Genomic DNA, 21,137 nt, shown 5'->3' with positions numbered 1-21,137 from the left:
GTACGTGCATGTGTGTGTGTGTGTGTGTGTGTGAGGATGGGGGAGAGTATAAGAGAGGTTGGGCAGGCGAGCATGGAAACATAGAAAGAGGAAAATTAGAAGTCAGAGTCAGAAGTCAGGGAGCTCGAAAGAGAGGCAGAAACTAGGTCAGGAACGTATGGTAAGTGCAAATAGTCTTTTGAATGAGCACCATCTTGCTAAGCCCTTCAGGGAGCCTCTCGCTCTGTCTGTCTCTATCTCTCTCTCTATGTATGTGTGTGTGTGTGTGTGTGTGTGTTTGTGTGTGTGTTTGTGTGTGTGTGTGTGTGTGTCACATTTCAAACAGACGGAAGGACAGCAACAGCTGCAGGCTGTGCACAGTAAGTGAGGAAAGATTAGGAAATAATGACGGGGATGCCATAGCTACTAATACCTGCACAAGAATTAGGGAGCGCTTCATCAATATGACAACACACAAACACACACACACACACACACACACACACGGCAGCAGGGAAGGGTAGGAGAGTAAAGGATGCACTCACTTGAGTGGCCCCAGAGAACTACAGAGAACACACACTCATCCACACCAGAAAAGAAACTCATTGGAAAGTACAGTAGTGAGTGACTAGTGTGTGCCATTTCAACATCAGCCTTGGTCATACCGCAGCCTGTCAACCTTAGTTTCCAGGCCACGAGAGAGTCACTGCATGTCCTTGGTTATAGTACATTAGCAAATGCTCATTATAGACTGAAATAAATTAAATGTTTGTTGTTGTTGATTGAAATATCATTATGAATTTATTTTATTAATCTCAACAACCAACACTCAAACAATCACTGCAAAACATAACCACTGTTTTGGAGACCAAAGAGTTTGAAGTTTCATCTGTGACATCTGAATGAATTAACAAGCCAGCACTAATCCTGTTCTAAAACACATTGGAAACTCTTCAAATCACATCAACCATGAATCATCGTTTCAAAAGCCAGTCAGAGCAGCGAAAATGCTCTCTGAAATCAACATGACCTCACCATGTCAAAACCAACGACGTCAGTGTACTTTAATCCACAAGTGGATTGCGGGAGAGAGACAGAAAAAAAATGTCAAAAAATGAGAAACACTGGCTAGATCTACCGGGTTGGGGATTATATAGAGGCGTGTTTGAACTCCTATTCAGCGCTGGTGCCAGGCCTGAATGTGTGTGTGTGTGTGTGTGTGTGTGTGTGTGTGAGAATGTGCATGGCATCAGCGTGAAACCAATTTCCCCCAGTGCTCTGAAACAAAAGGTGCACAGCAAATCTCCCCGGCTGATGGCCTCATCCAATCAGGGTCCTTGAGAGATGACAGCCCCTCACGCTAATAGCTTATTTATTGCAGCTATTAGATCTTGGGGGCCAATTATATGCGCTTGCGCGAGCTCGCACACGCACACACAGGGACACACACAAGGACACACACACAGACACACACACACAGACACACACACACACACACACACACACACACACACACACACACACACACACACACACACACACACACACACGTGCACAGGGCTTATTTCTCCAAGGGAGGGATGAGAAAAATGGCGGAGGGAGTGTACAGGAATCCATGTCTGGTCACGTGTGTGTGTGTGTGTGTGTGTGTGTGTGTGTGTGTGTGTGTGTGTGTGTGTGTGTTTGTGGTTGCATGTGTGGTGTGTGAGATGAGTATGTGTGTGAGAGAGAGACAATTTGATTCTGAGAATTGGGTATGTGTGTGAGTGTATTCAGTTCTTAGCACAATGTGTGTGTGTGTGTGTGTGTGTGTGTGTTTGTGTTCATTTGATTCTGAGAACTATGTGAGTGTGTGTGTGTGTGTGTGTATTAATTTGATTCTGAGAACTGTTTGTGTATATGTGTGTGTATTCATTTGATCCAGAGAACTGCTTGTGAATATGTGATGTGATGATATGTGTGTGTGTGTGTGTGTGTGTGTGTGTGTGTGTGTGTGTGTGTGTGTGTGTGTGTGTGTGTGTGTGTGTGTGTGTGTGTGTGTATGTGATTGTGTGTGTGTGTGCATGCGTGCTCCTGCTTGCTTGCGTGAGGTGACTGTGAGAGTCGTGGTGCTTGGCATACACCCTTCCCTGGCTGGCATTACTCGGCTGTCAGGAGACATCATTTCCCCCTGTGTGGGCACTGCCCACTGGCACGGCCCGCTGCCCACTAGAGCGGGTGAACCGAGGAGGCACATGAGGCCACATGCCCCGCTCCATCTCTCTCATACACACACACACACACACACACACACACACAGCCATGCAGTGGTAAGATTACACATACACATTCACACACACATATACACACACACACACACACACACACACACACACACACACACACTCACTCACACTCTCACATACACACAGTCATGCAGTGGTAAGATTACACACACACACACACACACACACACACACACAGCTTACACACACATGTACACACAGGCATTCATGCCTACACAGATGCTCACTCACTCACATGGACAGACCCATTCATATTCCCACAATCACAATCATGCAAAATACAGACACAGACACACTCATCAACCTTGGTCACACACACTTAAAGAAGCGCATAGATAGATCTGTCTGCCAACCTTAAACACTTACAGACAAAAACAAAGGTGCATTTAAACCACTGTGATATAAAGCAGTGACTGTCATAGGATATACAGATGTCAGTTAAGTTGTTCATTTCATTGTCTTTCCAAACAAATGATTTGCATATCAAAACGTGGGAGCTTTTTAAAGAATTTCACTTTGAACCTAGGTTGTCCACAAAGGGTTGTGCTCTGTTTGTTCCCAGTGCTGACAGCCCACCTCCGCGAGAGACCAGACGCTCCCGTGTAAACACACAGCTTGTACATCCGGTAATTAATAAATACAAATGTTGAGTACAGAAGATACAAACAAGGCCATTTGTTTTGTTTTGTATTTTTGGCACATCTACGGTGGCCCTGAAGTGCAAAACACAACACAAATAAGACAACACAACACAAATAAGACAACACAACACAAAAAGAGAAAACACAACACAAAAAGAGACAACACAACACAAAAAGAGAAAACACAACGGCAAATCACACAACACAACATAAAAAGAGAAAACACAACGGCAAATCACACAACACAACACAAAAAGAGACAACACAACTCAAATAAGACAACACAACACAATTAGAGAAACCTCGGCCCCGAAGTGCACAACACAACGGCAAATCACACAACACAACACAAAAAGAGACAACACAACACAATTAAGAGACAACACGGAATACCTTCGGGCCACATGAATCGTCGCTGGGACACGTACGTAGGCCTACAGCCCGCAGAAAATAGCATGCTGGGTCTTCACATGTCCATAAGAACCCACAGTAATGGAATATCCACGTTGTGTTTTATTCATAATATGTTTGGTGTATAATCCAACTCATACAAAAGCAACAAGTTCGAAACAAATCATCAGAAATCAGGAAGTAAAACAGCTTGTAACTCTGTCACTGTTCTAGATACCGTCATATACCATATATGGTAATTTTTTTGTGAGATCCCCCTAGTTACCGTGGTAGCTACCACACATCAGAGCGATGGCTTTGCCACACATGTCTTTCTGCGACGAGATATTCAAAACCGGAGGAGATTGGGCAAGAGAGCTGTCAATCAGGTCGCACTAGTCAGCCACATGCCTCATTGAAAACCGGATAATGTTGAAGCCAAGGGGTAGACGATTTCAGTGATATGCGACTTTACTTTATAAACCCTAGTAAAGTCCTCGTAACATTCATTAAAAGATTTAAAGAGACATGCAGGCTGAAATAATTCGAAGATTTAATGGTGCATAGGCTACTGACAATAAAACTCATACACAAGAACCCCTTTGAGTAGAAGCATATTGGTGTCAAAAGAAAGCTAATATTCTGGAGATTTTTGGGGAGCCTGATTGACAGCTCTCTTGCCCAATCTCCTCCGGTTTTGAATATCTCGTCGCAGAAAGACATGTGGGGCAAAGCCATCGCTCTGATGTGTGGTAGCTACCACGGTAACTAGGGGGATCTCACAAAAAATTACCATATATGGTATATGACGGTATCTAGAACGGTGACAGAGTTACAAGCTGTTTTACTTCCTGATTTCTGATGATTTGTTTCGAACTTGTTGCTTTTGTATGAGTTGGATTATACACCAAACATATTATGAATAAAACACAACGTGGATATTCCATTACTGTGGGTTCTTATGGACATGTGAAGACCCAGCATGCTATTTTCTGCGGGCTGTAGGCCTACGTACGTGTCCCAGCGACGATTCATGTGGCCCGAAGGTATTCCGTGTTGTCTCTTAATTGTGTTGTGTTGTCTCTTTTTGTGTTGTGTTGTGTGATTTGCCGTTGTGTTGTGCACTTCGGGGCCGAGGTTTCTCTAATTGTGTTGTGTTGTCTTATTTGTGTTGTGTTGTCTCTTTTTGTGTTGTGTTGTGTGATTTGCCGTTGTGTTTTCTCTTTTTGTGTTGTGTTGTGTGATTTGCCGTTGTGTTTTCTCTTTTTGTGTTGTGTTGTCTCTTTTTGTGTTGTGTTGTCTCTTTTTGTGTTGTGTTGTGTGATTTGCCGTTGTGTTGTGCACTTCGAGGCCGTTTTTTCTCTTCTTTGTGTTGTGTTTTCTCTTTTTGTGTTGTGTTGTCTCTTTTTGTGTTGTGTTTTCTCTTTTTGTGTTGTGTTGTCTTATTTGTGTTGTGTTGTCTTATTTGTGTTGTGTTTTGCACTTCAGGGCCACCGTACACATCACTTAGATACACCACTGTTTCGTAAGATAGAAAGCCTTTGGTGTAATGATTAATTCACAGGCAACTGCATTGGATCTCTCTGTCTCTTTCTATTATGTCTCCCCTGGTCCACCCCCTCTATCCCCCTGTCTCCCTCTCTCTCTTCCACTCCTCTCTATCTATCGCTCTCCCTTTTCCTTTTATCTCTCTCACTCTCTCTCTCTCTTTCTTCCTGTCCTATCCCTTCCTCTGTCTCTCTCACCTTCCCTCATTCTCTCTGTCTCTATCTGCCTCTCTCTCTCTTTCTCTCCCTTCCTTGTTCTCTGAGGCAGCAGTAAGGAGGCCTTGAGGCGTTTGACATTCTCCTCGTCTCAGAGTCACAGGTTGCTCTCTTACAAATCAGCAAAAAGAGTAATTAAAGAACATTAACTGGAGTCATCACACTTTCATTATCGCTGGGAGAAAATGAGCGTGCGTGCGCACACACACACACACACACACACACACGCACACACACACACACACACACACACACACACACACACACACATTCAACCTCAGCACAGAGAATAGGAAAGGGAAAGTAAGGTGGCTGATGTGGGCCAAAAAGCGTAGAGCCAAAGGAGATGTTTGCCCTGGACTGAAGCCACACGCTGAAATAAATCACACTGAGTTACCCCAGTGGTCTATGGCTGGTTTCCTACAAATGAGACGGACAATGGAGCTTAAAAGATCTTGTAAGATAAACAACCAACATTTACTTCTCCTTTAAAGTGCCCCCAGAGAAAAGATCATGGAGGCAGAAGGAGCAGAGGTTTGGTGGAATCACAGCTGAAGGGTGAAGGGTAATAAAACATGGTTTTATATGTTAGTACAGACCACAGTAGAGTCCTGATGGTGTTACTATTTACTAATAACATTGGAACAGGAACAGGAACAGAATCATTCCGAGAGATACCGAACAATACTGTTTCAATTTTAATTGAAATCATTTGAATAGTGGCACAGTGCATGTAAATCACAAGGATTAATTTCCCTGTTGGACAGGACAGGGAACAGAAAATCCCCCTTGAACACTGGTCATCTCAGCTGTAAGCTAATACTGACAGATACACATTCTCTGGGTTGGTAAACATGAACAGACGGATGAGTACTGCGACAGTGGAAAGCTGATCTAGCAACAACCGCCAACACACACACACATAGATGCACACAAACACAGAAACACACAGACGCACGCACACACACACACACACGCACAAATAGACACACACTCACACACACATACTGTATACACACACAGACACACACACATTCACACAGAGAGAGACAAAAAGACACGCACACACACTCTGCCAGACGTTGCTACGGTCAAAACAGCTGCTGAGCCCCTGCCAACCCCTCAGCCATTAGAGACAGCGGCGGGCACTCGGGGAGGGGGGGCATCGGCGGCCCTGGGCCCTCCCCAGAGGCTGCGCCACCGCATCATTACGCCAGCACGCCTGCCTCCTCCAAGGCCACGCGGATTGAGCCAGAGACACGGCAGGGAATAAAGGGTCCCCCACATGCACCGACGCACAGCAATGTCTTAGACATCCACGCCCAGATGCATTCATCAAAGCCACAGCACACAGATCCAGGCCACTGTGTTAAAATGTGTGTGTGTGTGTGTTGGAGAGAGAGAGAGAGAGTGCGTGTGTGTGTGCGCATGCGCGTCTGTGTGTGTCTGTGTGCGTGTGTGTGTCTGTGTGCATTTGCATGTGTGTGTGTCTGTGTGTGCTTGTGGGTGGCTTGATCAATAAGACCTGGAGCAGCTCTGTCGACCCCCCGCCGCATTGATGAGTGAAAAACTCCATGAAACAGGCCTGAGCCTCCGCGCTTTCATCAGCGCTGCAGTGATGCGTGAAGCCGTTCCTTCCAGTCAAATGACTATTTTCTCTCGCTCTTCCACTGCTGCCAGCGACGATCGACTGTGTTCGTTTGCGTTTGCCCCCTGCGCTGATCCTCCATGCCGTTTCATCTCACCTCTGGGCCACGGGCACAGCTAAGAGTGGAGGCACAGATGCCAACCATGATGCCATGGCGAACGAGAAAGGGGACTCAGTACGGTAAAATAATGACCTGCCATTCTGAAAGGCCTCAAAACCCGTGGTGGCTTCTTCAACCCAGATTTGAAGTATTCGCAGGCCCTAGTCACAACGACGCTCCAAAACCAATAAATGCATTTTGGAATGCGTTTCGAAATGACTAATGTGCAACGTGTTTTTGACAAACATTCAGTTGCACTAATTAATTGGATCCAGTTCACTGTCACTCATCCTCCGCCTCTGCTTCTCTGGGTGTCCTGTGTGTGTGTGTGTGTGTGTGTGTGTGTGTGTCTGAGTGTCTTGGCTTTTGTTTACGTTCTGAATGCAATTTGAATTGAAGCTGAAGTTCTCTCAAGCACTAAAGGGGGGCAGAGAAACCTACTGACACCAAACTGCTGTTCCCCATTTGCATCCTGAGCTCTTGCATGTCACCGCACGGCACCGCAGATTGTTTTTGTGTTAGGAGAAAAATCAGGTCATGACAGGGTATCAACTATAAAACTATCCAAAATAAAAGGGTATTATCTTGTTGTTTATTTTCAAGCTGAATGCCCTGTTGGCCCTGCACTAGGAGACTAGCATCAAATCATATGTGTGTGTGTGTGTGTGTGTGTGTGTGTCTGTACGTGCGCATAATATTCTGAAACACACAGATGCCAGCATAAGCCCAGGTTCCGATGACAGACAGAAAGGAGATCACCCGATACCTCCTCCTACGCACCGAGGTTCAAAAAGCAAAAGTACAATAGGTCACCTGATGCGCTCCCATCCACCGCTCACAGTGAAACAATGACCCGATGACCAGCTTTATTGTGCAGCACACATAATGCACGCACTCTCTCTCTCGCTCTCTCTGTGTGTTTGTATGTATGCGAGTGTGTTTGTGTACATGTGTGGGTACTGTGGGTTGTGCTAGTAATACAGTTTGCTACGAATACTCATCCGGTGGCGAGTCAACATCTCTCTCTCTCTCTCTCTCTCTCTCTCTCTCTCTCTGTCTCTCTCTCTCTGTATGGTTGTCATGTATACACATATTTGACTTGCTATCAATATTACATTACATGAATACATCTCCTCCCTTCCACGGGTTTAATGGAGCTCCCAATATGCCTCAACTGCGTGAAGTGTTTGAGGAGCAAACAGTAATAACGCCGCGGCTCGGCACTCAAAGGCATTATCGTCGTTGTGGTACCAAAGAGAGTGCGGAAATCTCCATGGACTCTCCAGCCAAAACCGATTTTCAAGCGAGCAACTCAACAATAGCCGATCCCGCAGGGAGAGGCTAGAGACAAAATGAAATCACATTTCCCAAGCGTGAAAAACGAGTGACGGCAAGACTTGAGGGTGTTTTTGTTTTTTGTTTTTTTTTCTTTCTCATTCCACAAACAGGCTGGTGGTTGACGACACGATTGGATTATTTTTTTCCCCCTCCCAGACAGGAGTGAGAATTCGCATGTGTCTGTGTCAGAGACAGGTGGATTATTAAAAATACCAGGACATGTTCCAGTGTGTCTCGGCCATGTGGGGGCCATGTGGTGTTGTGGTGTGATTGAGGCGGTGGTGTTTTCGCGTGGCCTACTTCAGGGTGCCTGTTTAATCCACGGCTGCCCTGGCTGACTCTTCTCTGTCTTTTATAGCTCAAGGCTAATCTCACTGGCTACCTCATGAATGGGGACAGCTGAAACATTCACAAACATGCACACACACACACACACACACACACACACACACACACACACACACATACAACATACATGTTCCTTCAGATACACAAATGCACTCTCTCACTCTCTCTCTCTCTGTCTCTCTCACACACACACACACACACACACACACACACACACAGGCACACACACACGCACACAAACACACATGAACTCATTCAAATCCACAGGGATGCCTCTCATATGTCTCTCTCGCTCTGCTCACTGCTTTAAATGTCCATGCAGGCTCATGCCACCAGGACACCAGAATAGCTGGAACCTCCAGACAAAAGGTTAAATATCAAGCCGAGCTGCTCGCTGCTCCAGATAGCACACAACAATACCTGCTCTCCATTCAGCGCCTCCAGAGAAAATACAGCCTGTAGAAAAATATTACAATGGCTGATGTCTCTTTGTTTGTGTGTGTCTGTGTGTGTGAGTGTGTGTGTGAGTGTGTGTGTGCATGCGTGCGTGCGTGTGTATGTAAGTGTGTGTGTGTGTGTGTGTGTGTGTGTGTGTGTGTGTATGTACGTGTGTGTGTGTGTACGTGTGTGTGAGTGTGAGTGTGAGTGTGTGTGTGTGTGTGAGTGTGAGTGTGTGTGTGTGTGTGTGTGTGTGTGTGTGTGTGTGTGTGTGTGTGTGTGTGTGTGTCTCTGTGTGTGTGTGTCTCTCTGTGTGTGTGTGTTTACCCATATGCACTCATTTTAGTGGATTTGTGTCCTCTATCCCATTTTGCTGGATTTTTAAGCACTGCATATTTCAGTATATTACAAATCATGTGTGACAGACGGTGACTATCCTCGCTATTGCAGCCGAAGCGGACGGTAACGGCAGCGGATGCTCTAACACAATTAGAGACAGGAAGCTGTTCATTCCCCAGCAGTCAGGGATGGAGGGAAGCAGACCTCGTCAGAAGACCAGCCTGGATTAAGGCACCAGCAGGGAGACGAGAGGGTACAGGAATGTAAGATGTGTCCCTGAGCCACAGAAAAAGAGAGAGAGCGAGAGAGAGAGAGAGAGAGACAGAGAGAGAGAGAGAGAGAGAGGGAGGGGAAAAAGAAGGAGCAGTGATACTCCCGCTCCCCAAGAAAACGTGCTGAGGCTTAGAAGAGGCTGATGAAGGATTATGCTGCTTGACAGAACGAGGGTAGCGGAGGAAAGAGGGGAGGGGAAAGAGGAGAATGGAGGAGAAGGGGAGAGAGAGAAAGAAAAAGTAAAGGAGGAAAAGTGCAGTCGGAGAGGAAGGCAAGGGAGAGCAAGTGGAGTGGAGTGAAAATGGATTGGAAAAGAGAGCAGAGAATGAGAGGCAGCAGAAAAAGGGACTGTGTGAAGTAGAGAGAAAGAGAGAGAGAGAGAGAAAGTATGAGAGAGAATGAGAGAGGAGCGGACTAACAAGGAGTAGGGACTGTGGCATATATACGTTTGAGGGAGAGGAAAAAGGAAAGAGAAAAACAAATGCAGGAGGAGAGGACTTCTTTGGCAGATGGCAGGCACATCAGACGGCACGAGCGATTTGATTGGATGGCTGTTTGACAGGCTCGGGCGGCTCCTTCTCGGGTGGAGCGGCATGTTACAGGCTGTCAGACTCTTAACGCGCTCCCGCACGCCTCAGAAAACCCGGCTGGGCCCAGCACCTCGGCGAAGACAGAACCTCGGAAAAACACGCCCAAGCACCGTGAAACCAGAGGAATTTCAGAGGATACTTTTGTGCGATCCCCAATTCTCTGAAAAGGAGAGCGCAAACGAGAGAGACAAAAAAAGAGAGACCGAGACCGAGAAACTAGGGGCTTTCATGGGAGAAAAAAAAAACAAATGACAGGCTAGACTTGCTATTTCTTTTTCACACTTGCGATTCTCAGCTTATAAGGCCTTCTGCCCCGGCCTGCTGCGGCAGTGTATAAATTGAGACTAATGAGAGTGATAGCAGGCCAGGAGAGGGGATCATTAACGAGGATCTGAGAGATTTACCATTCACTCAATTAACACTGGCAGATCATTATTAACCACACCGTAAGCATGCCGTTCCAGGACTCTTAATTTGCCATTTCAAACAGAACGTCGTCACGGGCAGAGAAGGTCACGGCCAATCAGCTCGTCCCCTTTATGCGCCGTCGAAAGCTAAGGTGTGTGTCTGCTACTGATCACAAGTGGCGCTCTGTTGCTCACACACTTTGGACTGCCGTGCATTGATTGATGATTAATGCAACACGACAGTGCCAACTGGCATCAAGCGGGCACCAAAGTGACTGGTGGGGTCAGAAGCACCACCGGAAGATATGGCGAAGATGTCCGTCCCTTTAGGAGCAACGGATCGAGCAATGTTTGCATTATGTCTTCCAGTCTCCTAACAAGGCGCATTTGCTTTTGACAACTTGACTTGAAGCTGAGACCAATACATACAGTACACTGCGCTCGGGGGTTCCGACGAAACCGCACATACCACACGGCCATGGCGTCTGGAGCTCCCCGCGCCTCTTGACAAACCCACAACAAAGCAGCTGGGTGTACTCAGAGCACATCAGAGGATGATGCACATCACAACACGTCTAACTTCACCACCACTCTCTTCCTGCCTTCTGTGAGAGGCATCTCACAGAAGATGTACCGGTCTGGGCAACGTGACTGCTGTGTTGATGAAAAAGTAGCTGAAGAAAAGTCTGAGGAACTAACAGCAAAGAAGAGGAGGGAAGAGAGAGAGAGAGAGCGAGAGAGAGCAAGAGAGAGAGAGAGAGAGAGAGAGAGACAGTTGTACACTTAGTGCAGATGTTTCTTTTTCTCTCTCTGCTGTTCTCGTTGCTACTCATCTTGATGTTGTTTTGGCAACGCTGTGTATGAACAGTCAAGCTGATAAAAAAATGTTCTGAATGCAAGATGCACACAGAGAGGAGGAGGGGAGGAGGCAAGGAGCAAGGATGACAGGACGGAGGCAAGCAGAGCAGGGAAGGCAAAAGACGGGGAGAACACTACCTTTCCTGGTCTTTGCTTATGAAATTGCCAGTTTGTGCCGATCCTCTATCTGCTGGAGCTTTCAAGAAATCTGAATAATTTATTTGCGAGATACAGGGAATGACTTTGACGATGGCTCGCCTCCTCCCGCATCTGTGTGAGCAGGGAGAGGCTAATACACTAACACACACACACACACACACACACACACACACACACATACCACAGCAGCACACAACAGCAGCACATACATACTGTACACACGCACCCACACACAGATAAACACACAAACGCACGATTATCATCTGTGCTTCAACATACGCTTCGTGATGTGTTCAGAAAGAAGCCTCATTTGCATATGGAAATGCAATGGTAATGTTGGCATACAAACCAAGCCATGTAATACAGGACAAGCATTTAAAGATGCTCGCAAGCCGTGGACACACCACTGTTGATTATATTCTCTCTCTGTGGCGTTTACCATCCTTGCTTAAGCCCATGGCCTTCTTTTAACAGTATTACGGAGAGCAGATAAGCGCCCATCCCCAGCACCAGATTTGTCTGATCAGACAGCGTGCTTGTTTTGATGAGGAGTGTCTGCTTCTCCTCTGGGGAGACATGGAGAGAAAACAGTCTGTTTGGAAAGAGTGTATGAGAGAGAGAGAGATGGAAAGAGAGAGAGAAAGAGAGAGAGATGGAGAGAGAGAGAGAAAGAGCATTCACCATCCATCTGGTGCCATATTGCTCTGAACAATACAGATGTATTATCGCGATTCCAAGGGACAGCCGTGAAAGGGAGGGTTTATGGATTGAAGGAGAAATAAAGGGGGGACTCTTTGAGGTCTGTCTTTGCTAAATTGGGGCTTTGAGGACACGCACGCAGCAGGAGAAAGGGGCCGCTGCCAGCCCCAGAGCCCCAGTCCCACATCCACCCGTCTGAAGTGGAGGAACAGAGCCGCAGTGACAGCGCTCCGTCAGGATCCCACACCTCGTGTCCTTGAGCAGAGGACGCCACGGCATGGCACAGAGCAGAGCTTCATCTGCCTCTCCCTTTTCATTCCACATCTCTCTCTCTCTCGCTCTCTCTCTCTCTCTCTCTCTCTGCATCCTATCTTTCCTGAGAATAGAGATGAACAGATGAGGGGATGAGTGTTAAAGTGTTTTTTTTTTTTATTATAATTATTCATGTGCGGCCAAAGCAAAGAGCAGAGCACTTCAGCTAGGTCTGCTGCTTTTATGGAGAGATAGAGAGAGAGAGAGAGAGAGAGAGAGAGAGAGAGAGAGAGAGAGAGAGAGAGAAGAGAGAGAGATAGAGAGAGAGAGAGAGAAAGAGAGAGAGAGAGAGTGGGAGGTTAGGGGCTACGTGGCTACGTGCTGTCTCAGGTGATGCTTGGTGACCCAAGGCCAGGCACACGCAAAGAGGGTACGTCATGTATCAAGGGGGGCGGTCAAGGAGAATAATCCCCATGGGTGTGTGCTTTGCATCTGGGTAGAGCCACACCTCCACTGTGTACAACAGTGGACATGATGTTTTTGAAATGGACATCCAAGGCAGTGGACATGATGTTATTGATGAGGATGTCGAAGATAGTGGATGTGATGTTTTTGACGTGGACATCCAAGACAGTGGATTTGATGTTTTTGACGAGGATGTAGAAGACAGTGGACTGGACATGATGTTTTTTTTTGTTTTAGTTTTTTTTAAACAGATTTAATTCCTGTCTCTTGACACGCCTCTTCACAACGACATCAATCACAACTGGAGGAACAAAACATCTCGGGAGTCACGACTATTACATAAGTTTCATTATGCGAAGCTCATAAATAGAGAGTTGCAAATTAATCAGCATAGTGCCACCTGCTGCTTAAGAGAGAGAGAAGCATAAGTTATAAAGGGGTGAGTGTGCGTGTGTGCGTGTGTGTTTGTGTGCGTGCACGCGTGTGTGTGTGTGTGTGAGGAGGGGGTAATCAAATACCTATCCACCAAAGCCAATCACATTAGGGGCGCCCACCCCGGAGAGGCTTTGTGGCTTGTTTGATGAGTGGATCATTAATTCAATTGCATAATTAAAGAGCTGCCCACAGCCCTGGCGTGCGGACAGACGAGAGACCAAACGAGAGGACGGCGAGAATGCATAGGACAGAAACCTGAGATGGGCCCTAGGGAGCCTGGGGAACAAACAATCAAGGACATGAGGAGAGAGAGAGAGAGGAAGAGAGGTAACACAGTCGTGAACTATGTGAAAGAGAGATGGAGGGAGGGTGCAAACAGAAGAAGAAAGACAGATGGAAAGAGGGAGAGAATGAAAAAAATGAAAGTCTGAGCTGGCACAGCATGAGGCCGAGCAGCCGCGAGCCCTGAGCGGCGGCGAGCGCACTAATATGGGCGCGCATCAGGAGCTAGTTTATGGCCTTCAAAGCACCCGCTCCTGTCAAATCCATCAGGCCAGATGAGGGAGAGATTGGCCAGAGTGCAAACACCCTCTTTTTTACCTCCTCTCGCTCTTTCTCCATCGCTCACTCTCCCTGTCATCCTTTTATTCCCGCTCTCTCACTCCAACTCCCTCCCGATTGCTCTTTCATTCCCGTCTCTCGCTCTCTCTCTCTCTGCACCTCTCTTTCTAACTCGCACTCTCCCTTCATTATCCTCTCTTTCTCTCTCTCTCTCTCTAACTTTCCCTCCCTCTATTGCTCTTTTATACCAACCTCTATAACTCACTATCCTTTCATCATCCTCTTGCATCTCTCTCTCTCTCTCCCTCTCTCTCTCTCTCTCTCTCTCTCTGGTTGATTTAGGTGCAGCTGAAGGACAGGCTTAGTCGGTGCTTAGAGAGTTGTCACCACTCTGTGTAAAAAGAGCCCCCATCACTTCCCCCGAAATAAATCTGCCTGACAGATCGATGGCGTGCGTGCCCATACACATCCCACAGGGTGGCCCCTGTGCATATTACTGTCAAGAAGGGCCTCGGCGAGCCACGCTCTGCCTGTGACGTGGATTTGGCTATTTTTAATCGTTCGGCGGACATATGGTGAGGGAGCGGGAAGCTAACTACGTTATGTGGGTGTAGACTATGCATGCATATGACCAGAGTCTCACGTCGTCTGTTCATGGCATGTGTACTCTACAGCCTCCTATAGACCGCACATCACATGGGTGTGTTATCCAAGCCTCTTGCTCTTTTTGCCTGGTCTGGTCTGCTAGCTCTCTGTATCTGTATCTATATTTCTCTCTTCGATTCTCTCTTTTTCTCTCTCTGATTTTTCTCTCTCTCTCTCTCTCTCTCTCCTAAAGTCACTCAGGGCTCAGTGGAGTTCATGGCATCAGAGATCAGCTCTTTGGCCCTCTCCTGCTCTCTCTCTCTCTCTCTCTCTCTCTCTCTCTCGTCTCTTGTGGCTCCGGTAAAACCCTGCTCGGGGCTTAGCGCCGGCGGATTCGCTGGACGACACAAAAAGGGTCACAGGGCAACTCATTAGAGCTGATGCCAGGCGCAGTCGTCACGGTTTGGCTGCGGGAGCCGCAAGGGGACCGGGAGCAGAGCAGAGCAGAGCAGAACGACCCACAGAGACTGGACGATAGCAGGACAATTCGCCCCAACTCCCGTCATTCTGGATGATAGTTTTTTTAGGGGAAGGGGGTTGTGCCTTGGGGTGGGTGGGATGAGGGGCCACGAAGGAGGGAGTGGAGGAGCCTATGCCTGCTGGGCTGATCTTACCAACGACAAGCAATACCGCGGGCCTCAGAGAATCCCACTGAGAGACCATTTTCACATCTTCTCAGCCACACATCACCAATATTAATGTCTTATTCATTATTATGCCATTAGCCCTTGGGACATGAGGGGAAAGGCTTCACGTCAAATTGTGCGGATGAGGAAAAATCTTTCTTTCCAAACGGATCCTCCACTGCAGTCATTACGCATTACTGGCTGGCAGGCTACAATAATATGCCGAATTGATACACTGAATACAAATTTCTCACGTAGAAAATGTCTTGGCCTTGTCATGTAGCCTGCTGTTTGATGGATGTACTGTCGTCTACTCTACACCTCACACATCATTGCAAGAGCATTTACAGTCATTAAGAGGTTCCCTCATATCCCTCCAAACTCATCTGACTCCTCATAAGCATCCCATACCCTAAAGCAGCAGCAGTCTGCTGGACGGCCCATTGTCCTGTATTCTACCGAAGCGTTTTGTACATTACACAATGTACTCTTTCTTTTCGATGCTCTTGGGATTTTGCCACTTAGGGTTCTGCCAGCTGTTGAGAGGGGGGTTTTGGTGACGAATGCTATTGTGGCGAGGCCCATTGAGGCACGTGCACTCAAAACAATGGAGGAGTGAACCGAGTGAAGTGACAGAAATGTCAATCACTGTCAGGCAGGAAATAGGATGAAGGGAACCTGTGGGAAGGTTTGAAGGGGGGGGGGGGGCTGGCAGAAAGGGCAAAGAGATGGAGGGGTGGAGTGAGAGACAGAGAGAGAGAGAAAGGAAGAGAGAAAGAGACCGAGGAGACAGGAGTCATGTCTGACTTATTATCTATAAGACAGACATTTCAGAAGAGTAGACGTAAGGGAACAATGACAGTATGCACACACACACATGCATAGACACACACACACACAGACACACAGACACACACACACACACACACACACACACACATAGTGAGAGACAGAGAGAGAGAGAAAGGAAGAGAGAAAGAGACCGAGGAGACAGGAGTCATGTCTGACTTATTATCTATAAGACAGACATTTCAGAAGAGTAGACGTAAGGGAACAATGACAGTATGCACACACACACATGCATAGACACACACACACACAGACACACACACACACACACACACACACACACACATAAACCAATACACCACTGTCTTCTCTACACCACAAAGCTTGGTGAAATGAATTATTTGAAGTGGTTCCACATCTGACTCTTGAGCTTGTTCAGTGGACCCTGACCAGGCTCGTTCTAGAGTCACCACCTCCCCCGCTGAAACGTCAATGACAGTTCCGCGCTTTTACCGCGGTGATAAAAAGCCTACTCGACAACATCAGGCACACCACTTCACAGTCAGTGGCTCCATAAAAAGACGTGCCATAATGCCAGAATGTCACTTAGCAGTTCGATGCCATGGTTTTATTGGTCGTCCTTGGATCATAAGGCTGTATATGATTGAGCGGGCGTGATTCACTGGCTTGGTGCTGACATCAGGAAAGCTACATGCATACTGTCTTAAGCATTACTATCAGCAGACAGCAGATCCTACATCTTTATCTTTGATGCATCCATTATATGTGAGTGTGTCAAAATTAAAATTACATTGTTTCAGAATTATCTTTTTTTCAGGTTACGTAGAGATTTTTAGTGATACAAAAAGGATGCAACACATTTATTTGAAAGTGTCAGCGATGCCTGCTACCATAATGAGATACAACCCACCCAACGGCTCATCTTCCTCCCCAAATGGGACCATTGAAATGAAACGGCAGAAGATTATCACCTCTCTTAACGCTCCTATTGAGTCCATTTGCAACTCACTACACTGGAACATACTACACTGGAGAAAAACATACAACTTCTGTCTAATGCATATTTTCTGGTAGAAACTCAGGAACTAAACAGATCACCTTGAACGTGTGTGTGTGTGTGTGTGTGTGTGTGTGTGTGTGTGTGAATACATTTCTCATTAGTGTCTCCACAGTGTCAGTGGATAAATACAGCTGTTCTGGTATTACACCAAAATAAGTGTGTGTGCATGGATGGGCATAAATATGCGTGCATGCGTGTGTGTGTGTGTGTGTGTGTGTGTGTGTGTGTGTGTTTACGTACATGAGAGTGTGTGCATATGTGTTTTTGATTGTGGATGTGTGTGAGAGGGCAGAGGCGGATGTCCGGGGCTCTGAGAGAGAGAGTGAGAGAGAGAGCGAGAGAGAGAGAGAACTCTGTGCTATCGCCCAAGGCTCCACAGCTGTTTCTATAACGGGGTGCTAGTGCGTGCACTCTTAATACGCCTTTTATGATGCCCAAGAAATTTGCCATCATCAAAGTCAGGGATGATCATTCTGATGAAGACATCAAAGCCAGGCAAAGCCACTGCAGCTGATAAACTCCAACGCTAGAAGCTGAGCACTTGACTGCCGATACATACCGAGCACATTGCGGTCTATATATAAAGTGTGTGTGTGTGTGTGTGTGTGTGTGTCTACTGCACACTGTATATGTTGTATAAGATATTTACTGAAGAAGCAGTGGATATATGGATTGAATATGGGATTTCTCTCTCTACTGGCAACAGTAGAGAGAGAGTTATAGTGAGGACAATGATAAAGCCAGAGAATAAAGCCAGAGAAACTAATTGTTTGAGTGTTCACATTTCAAACTGGATCTCAGAAGCATAAGCATCTGTTTGTCAATGTGTGTGACATTTACAAATGGATCAGTGTCAGATCTCTGCATGGACATATGTGCGTGTGCGTGCTCTATGCAAGTGATTAAAAACAAACAACGAAACCAATCTCTCTATGCACTTCAATTCAAGCACACACATGCACAAGCAGGCACATCATCACATTCCCACAGAAATACCCCCTGTTAAGTCCATCTTTCAAACACACAAAGAAACCTAATACCTCATGCACACACACATACACACACACACACACACACACAGTCACATACTGTACACATAGAAGCAGCATCTCTCTCCTTCAAATACATAGAGAAACACAATACCACAATAACACCTGCACAGGTTCCTAAGTGAAAACAAATACACCACTCTCTAATTGTTACATTGGCTCGTTAGCTCATTTCAGTGTAACCACACACCTGACTGTATCCGTCACACACCAATTAACACAGACCCACACACACACACACACACACACACATCACGTTCTCCACACTCCAACTAAGAACAAATGCAACACAAGAGCTTAATAAAATGGCCAGGACAGGCGTTGTAAATAGGATAGTGAGGAGGACCTACTGAGGAGAGAGAGAGAGCGAGTGATCGCCACGCCACTGTGCTGTTTGGTCCTGAGGGGGCGACGTGCCTCGGGGGGCTCCATAACTTTGAGGCTGAGAGGAATCGCCAGCGCAACCATCAGTATTGTTCCAGGAGTTGCCTATGCTTTCCTGTGCTTCTTCATGCCAACAGACTCTATAGGCTACGATATGAGCTCTTCTTCTAAACAAACAGCCTAGTCTTTCAGCGAATGAATGAAGAGTCGTGGACGACGATAAATTGCCTCATTTAAACTATAGATTGAGACCTTTCAGCACACTACACATGTAGACGCACTAGCGCACACATACACACACACACACACACACACACACACACACATGTGGAATGACAGGCAATATGCATGTATGCGTGCACAGAAAGTTGACAGCTCACTTACCCGGGACGGGGACTGAGCTGCTGCTTCGTCCACATTGGTGATCCTCTGACCCGCTTCAGCGCTGTGTGTGTGTGTGTGTGTATGTGAGTGTGTTCTGTCGGTCCCACTGCGGTCCGTTCGCCCAGTGTCCAGCGTGAGCGTGTGCGTGTGTGTGTGTGTGTATGCAACAGAACGTGTGTGCGAGTGGGTGCGTGAACAGAGCACAGCTGGTCACGGAGCTTTGCTGTCACTGATCTCGCAGGCTCTGGCATCTGCAAGCAAGACTCACTGCAACCGCTGCTCCCCTTCTCTCCCTCTCTCTCTCTGTCCGTCTCTCTCTTTCTCTCTCACAATCCGCCTCTCCCTCCCTCCCTTACTGTCATTATTCTATCAAATGCTTCTCTCCCCCCCTCTCTAATATACACTGAGACAGCTCGCGTCCTCTCCCTCTCTCTCTTCCTCCACCATGCTCCAGCAAACACACACGCTCATACACATCAAGCCCCCTATCACTGGTGCACACACACACACACACACACCCACTCACTCACTCACTCACAGACGAGGCAGTCCTAGTCCCTGTTCACACACGCGCGCATGCACATGTATTCCTTTTTTTCCTCCTGCCCCCCCCTCTCTCTCCCTCTTTCGCCCCTCTCTCTCCCTCTCTTTCTCCCCTCTCTCTCCCTCTCTTTCTCCCCTCTCTCTCTCTCTATCCCCCCTCTCTCTCTCGCTCTCTCTTTCTCCCCACTCTCTCTCTCTCTCTCGCTCATACTCATGCACACAAATACACATGCCGTCCCGGTCTCTCCCACTGCACACACACACACACACACACACACACACACTGCTCCGGTCCTGCGTTCCTTCAGATCCTTTGTTCTCCACACACGGTTTCTCCTGACTCACAGCATGCAATATGCAGCGAGGTGCCACCGCACCACTGCATTGCATGGCTATATATGTGCGTGTGTACTGTATGTGTGCGTATGGGTGTGTGTGTGTGTGTGTTTGTATGGTCTGTGTCTGTGATCCTGTGTATGTCTATTTGCACACATATGTGTGCATCAGTGTATGTACATGTGGATGGGTGGGTGTGTCTGTGACAGAAAGAAAGAGAGAGAGAGAGAGAGGAGAAGGATAAAGAGAGGGAGAGGGAGAAGAAGAGGGAGCAGAGGACAGAGAGAGGGAGTCCTACTACTGCTGATCACAAATCCACATCCAGCCTGATGCTGCTGCTGCTGCTGCTGCTGCTGCCACTATATCCCCGTCTCTTTCTCTCTCTTCCTCTGCCAAGCTCCCTCTCTCTCTCTCTACTACTGTGCTTGTTTAGCTTCACAACTCTCTCTGTATCGGCCAACAGCCAGCCAAGGGACCGTCTCAAAAATGCGCACAAAGGCAAAAAAAAAAAATCACAAAGCCCTCAGGAATGTGTCATGCAGTAGGGGGGAGAGATCCATCTGGCACCGAGACCAAGGGAGCGTAAGGGGCGACTCAAAGCCTTGCCTAGGCGTTGGAGTTGCCTGCTTGGCACCATGCGGGACATGCCAGTGTCAGATGGCCCGGCGTCGTCCTCACCCACCGCATCAGGGCCGGGCAGCAGCAGCAGCAGCTGCAGTGCCCCGTCACCCGGCGATAATCACCGCCTTCGCCTCCCCGCATCCTGACTCCTAATGTCACTTGAGGACCGCCGAGGCTAAATTTACCGGCCAGGATGGCCCCCGGCCAGCCGAGCGGCCAGCGAGCCCCCGCGGCCTTGTTCTCACCCCCGGACGCGCCGCGCGAGAAAATCCCTTTATCTGTCGTCTGGGTTAGCCATCGCGCTGCACATCAGAGCTGGGAGCCAATGTAACTCTTTGTCTGTGTGTGTGTGTGTGTGTGTGTGTGTGTGTGTGTGTGTGTGTGTGTATATGTGTATGTGTGTGTGTGTGTGTGTGTGTGTGTGTACACATGTGTGTATTAATGGGGTGTGATGAAGCTGCCGCTGCAGTCTGATGTTGTAATAGGTGGAAAGAGGATGAGTCTAATTTTTCTCGATGAATCAATGGAGGGCACTCTGACACAAGCTCACTCTTTTTATCTGAAGCACTGAAGCAAAATAATAAATCTGCTATTTACTAAAACATTTGGAGAGGGGAGAAACACGGTGTTTACTGGCACCAGAAGCATCAATCTGCCGTAGTCCTTTGCTGTAATTTGCCATTGCCTGTGTTGAGCAGCTGTTTTGCAATG

General features: G+C 47.4%; 1 protein-coding gene across 1 annotated transcript in view; it reads right to left on the bottom strand.

The window, feature by feature from the left end:
* Positions 1-19,014, bottom strand: part of lingo3a (leucine rich repeat and Ig domain containing 3a) — a 31,996-nt gene extending 12,982 nt beyond the window's left edge. The window contains exon 1 of the mRNA XM_062555895.1: positions 18,927-19,014. The gene's annotated coding sequence lies outside the window, so the exon portion shown is untranslated. The remainder of the gene's footprint in view (positions 1-18,926) is intronic.
* Positions 19,015-21,137: the final 2,123 nt, after the last annotated feature.

This window comes from Sardina pilchardus, chromosome 15 (genome assembly GCF_963854185.1).
Source record: "Sardina pilchardus chromosome 15, fSarPil1.1, whole genome shotgun sequence".
Taxonomy (NCBI): domain Eukaryota; kingdom Metazoa; phylum Chordata; class Actinopteri; order Clupeiformes; family Clupeidae; genus Sardina; species Sardina pilchardus.
The sequence above is the reverse complement of the archived record's forward strand: the minus strand, read 5'-3'. Positions and strand labels throughout refer to the sequence as shown.